The sequence below is a fragment of the Eptesicus fuscus genome, chromosome 15, assembly GCF_027574615.1.
Source record: "Eptesicus fuscus isolate TK198812 chromosome 15, DD_ASM_mEF_20220401, whole genome shotgun sequence".
In the NCBI taxonomy this organism is placed as follows: domain Eukaryota; kingdom Metazoa; phylum Chordata; class Mammalia; order Chiroptera; family Vespertilionidae; genus Eptesicus; species Eptesicus fuscus.
Genome location: NC_072487.1, coordinates 22,135,780 through 22,150,269, shown reverse-complemented (window position 1 = coordinate 22,150,269; position 14,490 = coordinate 22,135,780).

Sequence of the window (14,490 nt, the reverse complement as noted above, 5' to 3'; positions counted from 1 at the left end):
CAGACTCAATGTCCAAGGAGAGCCCACGAAGCATGAAGGAAAGAAAGGGAACTCAGTGGAGATGGCAGAGGGCAGGGGTGACTGCCCTTCGGTGGTCCTAATTGTTCTTTAATTAAAAAAAAAAGAAGTCCTAGAGTCCTGGCTGGGTGGTCCAGTCAGTTGGAGCAGCATCCCACACACCAAAAACTTCAGGTTCGATTCTGATCAGGGCACATACCTAGGCTGTGATTTAATCACTGATCAGGGCATATACAGGAGGCAACCTGTTGATGTTTCTCTCTCACATCAATGTTTCTCTCTCTCCCTTCCTCTCTCTCTCTAATCAATAAAAAAGCCCATATCCTCAGGTGAGAATTAAAAAAAAAAGTCACAGAAATAACTTGAGTGATTTCCTGGGCACAAAAATGTCTTGATTTCTCTTAATTAAAATATCATCTTTCTTACAAATCTGAATTGCTTCCATCCTGCATTATAGCCTAAGTACTCTTGTTGCCTGTCTTCCCTGTTTCTCACTAATGCTCAACAGCCCCGAGGGAGGGCTTCTTGCCTGGAACTATGAGATACAGGACACTTTGCTTCATATCATTGCATTTAACCCTTTGCACTCGCTTGCTTTTTTCTCGATTCCTTTATTCTACTCGGGATTTAATTTTTTAAATACCCCAGATTTTACAAAGCGCATCAGTAGAATAAAAAACTGGAGTTTCTTTTCATACAAACTTATTTATTTGGATATTTTTATATTTCAAATTATTGATACATTCAAAGAGTAATTTTAATCTCGACATCTGAGTGCAAAAGGTTAAGACTCAACCATCTGAGAAAAATATAACCTAAGGATTCCTTTGCTTTTTACTCAGAAAGGCCCAGTTCATTCTCTACTGGTGCTTGTTTAGTCAAACTGACCACATCCAAGCCTGCTACCCACCTTCTCCGCCTCACCCTGCCAAACCTGCTCTCCCCTGTATTGCCAATTTCCTCCTGGTTACCTAAGCCAAATACTTAGGAGTAAGGCTAGGTCTAGGTCCTCTCTCATGTCCCGTATCCAACCTGGTGTCACTAAATCAATTTTACTTAGAATTGCAGGAGCATAGATCTTAGCCACTGCTGCAAACAAAATGCTGGTGTCCCTAAAATTCAGATGTTGAAACCTAACCTCCAATGTGATAGTATTTGGAGGTGGGACATTTGAAAGGTGCTTAGGTCATGAGGGTGGAGTCCTTGTCAATGGGATTAGTGCCCTTGTGGAAGAGGTCCCGAGAACTACCCACCCCTCCCATCCTGTGAGTGCAGAGCAAAAGGAGTCCATCTGTTGGCCAGGAGTGGGCCCTCACTACACACAGAATCTGCCAGCACCTTGATCTTGGACTTCCCAGCCTCCAGAACTATAAGAAATGAATTTCTGTTGTTTATAAGGCATCCAGTCTATGCTATTGTTATAGCAGCCCAAGAGGACTAAGAAAGCTATCAACTGGCTTTGTGCAGTTTTCTTACAATTGCTTCATTCCTTTGGCCTAAAATAGAAATTCTTCTTACAGGGTTAACACACTAACCCTAATCAGTTCTACCACCATTCTTGACAATGAAGACCAATGAGCATTTTTTTCCTTATTGTAAACTAATTATACCTATACATCAAAATTGTTTCGGTCTTAAGTCAACATTTATTTATCCAACAAAAAACTCAACTGGATAATATGTCAGACACTCTGTTGGACATAAATATAAAAAGTGTGATTCAAACAACTCATGTTTTCAAGAGACATACTTTCAAATTAATTACAATTAAATAGTATGCATACTATAATAAATGTCTTGATGAAAAATATCAGAAAATAGAAGAAGAAACAATGAATGCTGTCTAAGGAATAGTGATGAGAAAAGGATGTGAAACTTTGGAATCAAATAGATATCACACACAAAAAGTGTTAGGAGAATAATTTGTGTCTGCTGTTATGAAATAAGAAGGGAAAAAAACATTCTAATACATGATTTATGTGTAAATTATGTGACTGCATGTAAAAGGTAAATAAATACTATTTCCCAGCTTCTCAGCACCACCCCATAAAAACAGTGGCAAAATAGGGCAAAGATGAGATTTGGCTTCCCCAAGAGGAAGGTGTTGAGGCCAACACTTCTTAAAATTGACCCGGAAGCAGAGTGGATGGATTATATGCTGAACTGTCCTCAAGGTCACCCCCACTGACCTGTGCCACACCCACAGCCACAGCATCCTCGGGGCACATACACCCCTCATAATAATGGTGGGGAACTGGAAACCCGTGGAGAGGGAGGTATGTGGGGAAATCTAGCCCCCTAGCTGAGGTAGGAGAGAACAAATGAGTTGAGAGTTTTTCCATGGACCAGAGCTAAAAGGGCCAAATGACCATGGTCACTCTACATTTGCCTTGTTGGGCAGGTGTGTGTCGAAATTGCCACCCAGGCAAAAGGACCCAAAGGACACACCATTTTCCGAAATGAACAGACAGTAATATACAGGGCTCCACATTCTCGCACCAGAACCAAGGCCATCTCAGCAGGACGGTGGCCATACTGTTACCCGAATCGTCCTTCCTCTTCTCTGTCCCATCAGTCAGGTTCTTCACCACCCTTTCAGAGATCACAGTGCCCAGAACAACATCAAAAACAGTCATTTGTGTCCTCAAGGAGAACCCAGAGATGAGAAAGAGGGAGAGGAGGCACAGAAAGCCTCCTTTATTTGGGATGCAAATTTGCACCTGAGATGTATTAAATTAAGGGACTTTCAACCTCCCCTTTGGAGATGTTATGCCCCATATGGGGGAGCCACTTTCCTCCTTTGGGGTGGAAATATGGCAATTAACATAGTGATATGGAATTTGAATAGAAAATAAATTGTGCTGAATCTCACATATGGTGTCCTAAAAATGTCCAAAATTATGTCATCCAAAGGGGGGTAAGGGGGGACTGCAATTAGATAGATGAGGAAGAAGCAGTTGAGAAAACAGATTAATGATGCCTTTGACACAATCAGCCAGAGAGGAATATTGGTTTCCATGACAACCAAACCACTTAACCTAAATTAACAAAGCTGTTAAAAAAAGAAAAAAACTTAAAAGATGGGGAGGGGAAAACCCAGCGCATCCTCTTTGGGGAAATTAAGTGGCCCGTCCCATCAGCGCCTGTGAGAGGTGTGTGTTAACTACACATCCGCCGGGTACGTATTCTCTTACCCTCTCTGGTTCCCAGTAATTAGTTTTCAGAAGCAGTCCAGAGATGTTGAGAAGTTGTGACTAATTAGTGCCGTTTTCTGATAGAACAGCCTTATTATTATTCTGGTGCAGCCTGAGCGAGACAGCAAGGACTAGGAATACACAAAAGGCTGCTTCTTGCTTTTCCCAAACTTTGTGGTCGATGGACCTACCTGCCATGCTCACATCTTCCTGGGACCACTTTCTCAGAATTCAGCAGGTCGGGCAGCATTCTGGAATTGTCTGGAGCAGAGAATAGCTGCTTTTACAATGGAGCACACAGACCATTCACAATGAGGCAATCAAATCTAATCATAAAATGTTTATGCAGAATTTAATGTCCCCTATGGAAGGAAAGGAATGGTACTTTCCTGAGTTGCTCTTAAGACGGTATAGAAATAGCCCGCATTCCCCCAGGGCTCAGGCAAGTTGGTCTGAGTCACAGTGGACATGTATTGAGGTGACTAACAGAGAGGAGAGTGGAGAAGGAGCAGGGCTCATCTTATTCGTTTCTAATTCCCCATTTCTTTTTTTTTATATATGTATATTTTTTTATTGATTTCAGAGAGGGAGAGGAGAGAGAGATAGAAACATCGATTGGCTGCCTCCTACACGCCCCCTACTGAGGCTCGAGCCCAAAACCTAGGCATGTGCCCTGACCAGGAATCGAACCATGACCTCCTGGTTCATAGGTTGATGCTCAACCACTGAGCCACACAGGTTGGGCTATTTCTTAATCCTACATCACTCCTCCATTTCAGCTGAGCCTGAAGACGGCTGGGGGAAGGGGATCTTTGTTGGATGCCTCTGGGTTGTCGCTGTTAAAATCATGTCCACTTTGGATAGCCTATGGACAACATAAATGAGAAAGAAAACAATAGGAACCCTAATAATATTGAGAGCACTGTCAAGTTCTAGCATTTCTTATAGATTATATGTTCTGCTGATTTTATAAAATATATACATATAAATATTATAATCAACTAAATTCTGTTAAACCCTTGTTAATATATTAAATTTTATGAAAAATACATTAGGGCTGTAAAAAAATAAAACTCAAGTTTCTATCAAATTAAAATTTTATAATTAAATCTAAAAAATAGAAAACATGCACATTGGAATTTAAAAAAAAAAATAGCCTGGCCCTGGCCGAGTGGCTCAGTTGGTTGGAGCATCATCTCATACACCAAAAGGTCAGGCCACATCCCCAGGTTGCCGTTGGATCCCCAGTCCTGTCAGGGCATGTGTGGGAGGCAACTGGTTGATGTTTCTCTCTCTCTCTCTCTCTCTCTCTCTCTCTCTCTCTCTCTCTGTGCATGTGTGGGAGGCAACTGGTTGATGTTTCTCTCTCTCTCTCTCTCTCTCTCTCTCTCTCTCTTTCTCTCTCAAGTCAATAAAAAACATATCCTCAGGTTAGGATTCAAAAATAATAATAAATAAATAAATAGCATGGTCCATGCCCACACAGAATCCACACACATGTATCTCCCGTTTCATAAGTTATTTGTGAAATGTAACTCACATTTTCCTCCCACTGCTGGGAATGAGAAAAACACTTTATGTATGAAATGGAGGGACTGTTAATCTGGTAAAAGAGTACCTCATAGTTTAAACTTGACCTTTCACTTTTCACGTTATTGGTGACTTATTTATTTCTATATGAATCACCTGTGTTCATTTTTTTCTGCTAGGGCCTTACAATTTTTCTTGTAACTAGTACTGACATTTTATAACAGTGAGACTATTAATCTTATTCCTGCCATATTTATGGAAAAAATATCCCAAATTATTACTTTTTGATTTTATGACATGTTTTGGCATAAAAAGTTTTTCATTTTTGTGTGGTAAAATCTATTGATATTTTTCTTTAACATTTCACTTTTTATTATTTTGTAATCCTTAAAGCAGTTCAGTACTCATGCATATTTAATTAATGATTTAGTTTATCTAGGACTTATTTTGATGTATGGATCTCACTTTATATTTTTTATTGAGATAAAATTCACGTAGCATAAAATTCACTCTTTGAACCACCCATAGTTCCCCACCACCACTCACACGCTCACTATGCTGGAGACTGGTCCTGCAGCCACCTGCACCACCAGAGAGGGCCCAGAGCTACCCCTTCCCCACCTGCCCACTCCAACACACTGGGAAAGCAACTCCTCTGGAGAGAAGCTAGTCAGCAAATGCGCTCCCCCAACTGCTTGTCCATTCTTCTCCCTCAAAGCCGCTCCCAGGAAGAGCAGCTTTGCAAGCCCTGACTGGTGTGTCTAAGTGGTTAGAGTGTCGGTGCACACGTATAAGGGTCATGGGTTCTATTCCAGGTCAAGGGCACGTACCTGGGTTGCAGGCTCCATCCTCAACCTCAGTCCGGGCCTTTGTGGGAGGCAACTAATCGATGTGTCTCTCTCACATCGATGTTTCTCTCTCTTTGCCTCCCCTCCTCCCTCCCTTCTACCTCTCTCTAAAAATCAATGGAAAAAATATCCTTGGATGAGGGTTCACAACAAAAAAAGGGCAGCTCTGCAAGATGGGGACTTCCAATCCCAAGAAAGGGGCAGCAGTCACTGAAACTACCCACAACGCTTAATTAAGGGCTTTGTGTGGCTTCCACTCACCCAGCCGGACGCTGCCATCTTCACGGCAGCTGTTGCCTGGACCGGCATCCTCACTCGGGGCCCAGCCCTGGGGTTGCCTGAGGAAGCTCCCTGGTAAACACTTCAGGCGCAGGTGCCAGGAACAGCCCCGAGAGCTCACACCGCTCACCTGGCGGGGAAGCTGACGCTGCTGCGGGCTGAGGGGGCGGCCCACAGGCGGAGAGGCTTTGAATTCTGGACAACCTTACTCGGATCCAACCTAAGCTCCTCCAGTGCGCCTTCCTGAACTGAGACTTGAATCTAAACACTACATTTCCCAAGATACCCTTGCTGCCATAGATCTGGGTAAATAACCAGGCCGCTGCCCTAAAAGGAGTTCTGACAGCAGAAATGAGACAGACCCCCCTCTTCCTGCCACTTGGGTGGGTTCCTATCAGCCAGCCAGGCCGTGGGCAACGGGGGATGTTACTGAGCAGGGGTCTGTGGGCCGTATCTAGAGAGCAAATGACATTCTGACACCAGGATCCCAGAGACATGGCATGTTGTTGCTGTTTTAACTCAGGGTTAAACAATTCTCTACCTTCCTGGTTATGTCCCCTGGAGGTCACTTGGTCCATGCTCTGGAGTCACTCCTGGAGGCCCAGCCTAGATCCTACTTGTCTAATCCTTCTAATGATTTCGTATGAAAGCCTTTTCTTCTTAAAGTACTTGGAATGGTTTCTGTTGAATCTCCACTGATACTCAAATAGCAGCAGCAACTACAACAAAAGACCGACCATAAGAGAACCAGAATAGGTTTATCTCCTCAGCAATCCCCATGTGAGCCAGTCACCTTGCCTGGTAAGACCATCTTGCCTGGCCACTGTCCTGGAGGGAACTGCCTCTGTTGCCACTTGCCCCTTTCCACACCCAGGCTGACTCATCTGTCAAGTCTGAAGGAGCCTTCTAGGCTTTTCCGCCTATTCTACATGGTCCTCCCATAAGGCAACCCGACCTGAGGCCCACCAAGCAGAGGTAAGTCCGGTAAAGGACTCCTGATACCGGTAATCAGTATCACATATTGAATGCCCATGCTTCCCCAGGGCTGCTCATAAGAACCTACAAAAGTTCTGAAAGTCCGCGCATCAGCCAATTTTCAGCATTAAGGGAATCATTCAGAGGACCAAGAGGTAGCCATCAAATTGTCCTGGAGATCAAACCTCTGTTGAGTTTGAGAGAGGAAGGGAGTGCAGCAGTGTTTGGCTCCGGCGGGGAGTACAGCAGAAGGCGTGACAAAGTGGACTTAGGTGCCTGCCTGAATCAGCTGCCCCTGCAGCTCCAACACCACCATGTAGATTGCTAATGTCTGAGGGACAGACGCAGGTCCTGAAAATGAATGAGACTAGATGTCTGAAAGAGCATCCACCAGTAACTGTCTCTGTTCTAGAGATGAGCTGGACCTTCTCGTAAGTTTCCAAACCTAAGGCTTCTTTCAGAGCCCCAGTCTCAGTGACAGGCTACATCTCGCATCTATTTTTAAAAGCAGCATTTATCTTTCTGCCAGCTAGTCATGAAGTCACCTTTAGGGATCAAGGTTTGCCTGATTTGGCCTTAGGAAGATCACCTGGTTGACAAAGGGTGAAGGAGGAATGTATCCTGTTCTTACTAGATAGAAGTTATGCATAAACCTGACAAGGATTAGAAAAACAGAATCCCCAAGGCACTCAAATGTCAGAATGTACATATTTCGTACAAGATGAATGAGCACCATAAATATTTACATGGTCTGCTCATGGAACTAACTTGTAGGAGGAATATAAGAAATGTGTGAGAAGCTGGACAAATACTAAGGAAAGGGAGATTTTGTAAATAATTATGTTGTCATCATTTTTTTAAATCTCTACTTTCCTGAATGAAGAGTCCCATGTCTTCCCAGAGAAGCCACTTAAAGGACAAAAGGGAGAGTATTTGGCTTCATCGCTACACTGGTTCCATGATCACCATTCTTATGTCAGTGTTCACCCAGAGTTTGCCAAATAGACACTTTCCCAAATAACATGTATTTGTTTAATACTGGAAGGGAAGTCAGGAAATAGTTGGTATCCCAGGACTTTAAAAGATCACATCCTTGTAATGAGGGTTTTAAGAAGCTTTCATGTTATAACCAACTTCAGGCACAGGGGGAAAATATAAAGAAAACATTCCCTCTTTTAATAAAGAAAAATATAAAGTCTCTAAAATAGTATTAAAATGACTTTACTTTTCAACTCAACACAGAAGTGCTCTGTTTAAAACTATTAATAGTTTACTAACATAAACCGTTGAGTAAAGAAAATGGGAACTTTCAGGGCTAGAATGAGCCTTTATTATTTTCCATTGAATATTTGGGTCGGAATGCTTCTTGGAAATGATCACAAACAAAATAATTCCTGGCTCAGTTCTAAATAGATTTGCAGTCGTTTCTTTTCGTGTTATTTTTGGCGCTGGCTGGCATGTAGTGTTGATATAACTGGTTTCCCAGAAAACATGATTTGTGGCACTTTGCTGCATTCTGCTCAGAGACGATCTGAGCCTTTCAAAGCAGGGCTAAAAATGCACCCATCTTCCCCCTCACAGCTGCTTCTTGGTAACAGTGTCAAATCTGCTTAATTAAAATTTCAGATTGTATGCTTGGCTTCTTCCCTCCCCCCACCCCCCAAAAAAGCTCTAATGACACCCTACCTTTTAGATATATGGGAGTCTACAAAAAGCCAGATAAAAGGCCCTGTTTCATAGGAAGAGCTCATTTTCGAATTTGTGCTTCATAGTACTCAACTGTACTCCACACTCCTGCCCATGGGTTCCACAAGGCACACTTGATCTTTTATTGGTTTAATACCGTCCTCCTCGGGGTTTTGTTTTTACACCAGCTCAAGTTTTCTTTACTTCCAACCCAAAGAGTTATAACTAATATGTTCCCAAATCCACCAAGCTGCTCATGCCAAAAAACAAAAGACAAACGTGGAAGCAGGGACACGTTGGGAAAACCATGGTGGACCAGCCCAAATGGGGATGCGGCAGACAAGCTGTTGACCACACCCATTTCCTCCTCCCCAGCCCTCCAGCTGGGCTACATTTCCCTGCCTCTGTTTTTATTTTTATTTTTATTGATTTCAGAGAGGAAGGGAGAGGGAAAGAGAGATAGAAACATAAACGATGAGAGAGAATCATTGATTGGCTGCCTCCTGCACGCTCCCTTCTGGGAATCGAGCCTGCAACCCAGGGATGGCTCCCGACCGAATCCAACCCAGAACCCTTCAGTCTGCAGGCCGACACTCTATCCATTGAACCAAACCAGCCAAGGCCATTTCCCTGCCCCTTTTGACAGGAGGCCAAGCAAGTTGACTAAACTTGAACCAATAGAATGTGAACAGACGATATAGATCACCTCCTTCACACAACCCTCCAGGCTTTTTCCCCTTGGGCAACGTGATGCAGAAGAACAGTGACCGTAGCAGCCACACACTCGAGATGGCAGAGCCACAGACTGAAAGAACCTCGGTTACTGAAACACAACATGAAAAGCCACCACAGGCAGGAGCACCAGGTTAGAGACAGATGGTAGTTCACCCTAATGCATGCGGGGGCGGGGGGGGGGGCAGTGAGGGGAGTATTTTATGTGGATTAGCCCTTTGTGGTTCTTGCATGCCTCCTCCTTTGATCCTCCTTAGAGCTGAATAAGGTCGTGGAATTATCCCCACTTTACAGGTTAGTCAAAGTTCAGAGAAGTTGCTGGGAAGGGCAAATCACATGCCACTACCCAGCCAAGTTCAGTCTCAAATGCAGACCATGATGGGGCAATGAATGCTGAAGATGCCTCCTTAAACCAAATCTATCAGCAGCTAATCTAAACCTCAGAACTATTAAACAGAGTCTTTGAAAATGAACAAGAAGGCACTCCTCCCACAAGAAACTGTACCATCCCATTTATCTCTCTGTGCCCAGTGCTCAGCCAAGAACACGGCATAAAGAAGGGCCTTCAAAGGTTTGCCTGTAAAACTTTGTTTAAAATAATTAAAAAGTCTTAACAAGAAACAAAAATTCAGGTATACATTGCACTGAGATTAAAAATCAGCAAAATAGATGTATGTATATCTTTCACATGTAGACATGTAAGACTGTTATTCCACCAAGTTTAATGTATTTAAGTAACAATTCAATTGTATGTTGTAGGTAAACCAGTTGTAGCAATAAGTAAATATAGAATTCTGAGACTATCTGGCAACTTAAACATACATCTACTATGCAGGGTATTCTGTAATACTAAGGAATGAAAATAAAACATCGACTTTCAAGTTGGGATGATTTATTTGCACTTAATACAATTTCTAAGATGACATCTGTTTTCAAAAAATGTTAAAAATAGGCTCCAGGGACTGTTATCTTCATGATGAAAATTTATATCTCATATCAGCATTAGCCTACAAATCATAGATGACAACACTAACAGAAAACCAGCAAGCGAATTCTCATTTGGGAACACAGTTTTATAGTAAAAATATCAGTACTTCACAGTTTTCTCCTTCCTTCTTGACTTATATCGACAAAATGCTTTAATAGCTACACTCTTTCACTATCTGGTACCAGATCCAATGCCTACTTGATCAGCAGATGGATGCTACTAACACATTCGTCTTACATCGAACTCACACATCTTCCATTTCTGAAAGTGTCTTGCTCTGCAAAGCTGTGATGGCCGGGACTGGGAAAGAGAGAAACTAAGTTCAAATGTAATTAGAAAGAGTGAGATAAAATGCTGACAATTTTTACTAAGAAAACATTGAATTATGAAGCACATACAGGTGACTTTGATGATTCAACAGAAAACCATACATTGATTCACAAAACACTATGGCCTCTAACTATTCTGGTTTAATTCAAATAAAAATGAAAAATAAATATTATCAAAGAATTTCAGAATCCCCCCTACACAACAAGGTTAGCATAAGTGTTTTATGTTTTTATTTTTAGATCACACGACAGGTTTATTTTGTTCCTATGTTTTAAGGCAAAGTAAAATTTCCCAAGTGAAGTACCTACAAAATAAATTTGCTTTGGAAGTAAATTTCAGTAATAAAATAATACTTTTCACTTATTAAATATATATTTTGCTTTTACCTATGATTTAGCAACTTACATCAAAAAATTCAAGAGATCTTATGAACATTTGCAAATAAATATTTTAAAACACGAGTACATAAATAAGTCAGCTGGTATTCATTTAGGTGTTTGGATGTCAACAGTTAGCAAAGGGAACAAATAATCTACACTAATAAAAGAGTAAGATGCAAATTGACCATACCTTCATAATGCCCACCAGCCAATCAGGCGTGAGTATGCAAATTAACCCAACAAAGATGGCAGGTTAATTTGCATACGCAGGCGCCAAGCGGCCAGGGGCAGGGCAGGACACTTGCATCATTGCCATGGCAACGACGCAGGTGTTCTGCACAGCCCCAGCCGCTCTGGGCCTCTGGGCAGCGTGGGAAGGCAGAAAGGCGGCTCCAGTGGGAGCGAAGGCGGTGTCGGCAGCCAGGGGAAGGAAGGCCCATTCTTGCATGAATCTTCGTGCATCGGGCCTCTAGTACATAATAAACTACTTAGTTATAAAACTGTCCTCTAACATCATAAGAATGCAAAACATTGTTGAGAATTATGTTTTCTGAACAGCACATATCAGTGAAACATATGTTCTCCTTTTGCAAACCTTACTTAAACAGAAGCCAATAGTACTACTTTTTAAGACATTAAGTTAATAGTCTAAGATTTCTAGTGTTTACCATAATCTCTTTTCATGTAAATCATTTTTGTAAAAAAAACCAAATCATTGTACAGAAAACAATGTTTACTATGAATAATAAAATCACTTCAGAAAAAAGTGAATTGATTAATGAAAACTGCTTTAACTCATTTACTATGCCCAAAATTGCCACCTGAATACTTGGCTCCAATAAAAGTAAGAATAAATTAAAATGTCTGGCCAAAACCGGTTTGGCTCAGTGGATGGAGCGTCGGCCTGCGGACTGAAAGTTCCCGGGTTCGATTCCGGTCAAGGGCATGTACCTTGGTTGCAGGCACATCCCCAGTAGGGGGTGTGCAGAAGGCAGCTGATCAATGTTTCTCTCTCATCGATGTTTCTAACTCTCTATCCCTCTCCCTCCCTCTCTGTAAAAAAATCAATAAAATATATATTTTTAAAAATGTCTGTTGCACAGCAAAAGAAACCATCAACAAAATGAAAAGACAACCCATTGAATGGGATAAGATATTTACTAATGATACACCCAAAACTTATAAAAAACATAAAAACCAAGAGAACAATCGAATTATAAAATGGGCAAAGGACCTGAATAGACACTTCTCCAAAGAGGACATAGAGCTGGCCAATAGACACATGAAAAGATGCTAAACATTACTAATCATCAGAGAGATGCAAATTCAAACCATAATGAGATGTTACCTCACACCTGTCAGAATGGCAATCATCAATAAAACAACAAACAAGTGGTGGAGAGGATGTGGAGAAAAGGGAACCCTTGTGCACTGTTGGTGGGAATGCAGATTGGTGCAGCCACTGTGGAAAGCAGTATGGAGTTACCTCAAAAAATTTTTAAAAAATTAAAAATGGAACTGCCTTATAACCTAGCAATTCCACATCTGGGAATCTATTTGAAGAAACCCAAAACACAGATTAGAAAGAATATATGCATCCCTATGTTCACTGTAGCATTATTTACAATAGCCAAGATTTGGAAGCAGCCCAAGTACTTATCGGTAGATGAGTGGATAAAAAAGCTGTGGTACATTTAGACAATGGAATACTACTCGGCCATAAAAAGGAACAAAATCTTACCTTTTGTGACAGTATGAATGGATCTGGAGAATATTATGCTACGTGAAATACGCCAGTCAGAGAAAGACAAGTACCATATGATTTCACTTTTATGTGGAATCTAATGAACAAAATAAACTAACAAACAAAATAGAAACAGACTCATAGATACAGAGAACAGACTGACAGCAGTCAGAGGGGAAGAAGGGTTGGGGACTGGGTGAAAAACGTGAGGGATTATGAAAAAACCTCATAGACACAGACAACAATATGGTGAGGAAAAGGGGGGTGGGAGGAGGTAGAAGAGGGTAAAGGGGGAATAAATGGTGATGGAAGGAGACTTGACTTGGGGTGGTGAACACAATTCAATATACAGATGATGTATTATAGAATTGTATACCTCATAGCTATATAATTTTATCAACCAATGTCATCCCAATAAATTCAATTTTTAAAAATGTCTGCATGATTTCCAAAGCAGGGAGAGGCATCCGTTCTAATTGAAAAAGACCTTCCAGCCTTTCAAATTAACATAATTCCTTTAGAACTGAAATGATAAGCAATGTCCTTGAACACGTTCATTGTATCCAACTTCTCTGGCTATCAGTTCTGTTACACGAGACCAACTTTTTCCCCCTACATGGTACCAAACAGACTACCAGTAATTAAAACCAATATGCTAGAAAATATCAAGTAGCAATGAAACAAAAGTTCCCACCTGCATGTGCCAGCACCCCTTAAATTCATCTTTTAAATTATGTGTTTCTAAGAACTACTGGGTTAACATACAAGGCATATTAATATGCAACAAGTCTTATTTAATCAAGTTTGGCATTCAAGTCTCTTGAGTTTTCCTAGTAACTATCCAATCTATAGGTGTCTGTGTGACTTCTTCATTAGTGAACTACAGTGGGGTGGCGGCTTTGACTTTGCCATGCAATGTCGAGTTACAGGATTGCTACCCATTTGTGAACTGGACAGAATGGGGCTGGACTTCCTCTGACGCTAGATCGACATCTCCCTTTGGGTGGATCAGGCCATGTACCTGCTCAGTCTTCTCCGTCCACTCAAACAGTCCTTACACCATTTCTTCCTGTAGTTCCGACATGAACAGACTGGTGTGGCCTTCAGCACCATCCAGGTCAGACAGCAACTGCTCAACACCGAAGACAGTCTCCCTCCTGATAACTGCTGATGTGTCCTTTTTATTACATTTCAAGTTCAACATTCTGAAGTAACTCGAGCTAACAGGAGGTGTACAAAGGGTAAAACTAGCAACAATGAGAAGCAGGAATAGGCTTTCACAATAAGTACTTGACAATAAAGAAAAAATATGTAACTAATTGGTCTGGGAAGGGGAAAAAACCTGGAGGAAATCCCACATTCCTCATAGAAGAGTGTAAAGCTTGTCTAATATTTCTTTGGTGTTTCTATCTATTTATCTACCTGTGCATTTGATCAAGAAATGTCTAATGAGATTAAGATATGTCAATTATATGTATGCATTTTATTTAGGTATCATACATATTAGAAATAATAATAGGCAGCGAAGGCATAAAATATATAACTTTAAATAAACTACCTGCCAAATTATCCTGTAAGTGGATAACTAGTACCTAAAAATTATTCTGTAAGTGGATAGCTAGTACCTTAAAATCTTTAAATAGTAATATTGGCCTAGCTGAGTTAATGTTGAAACATTGATAATATAATGGAATGAAAGGTTCAGGAATTGAAAATTTTCAGAATAATGTTAAACTTATAAAATATTATTGTAATCATAAAGTCTACTAAATCCCAAAGTTGAGAG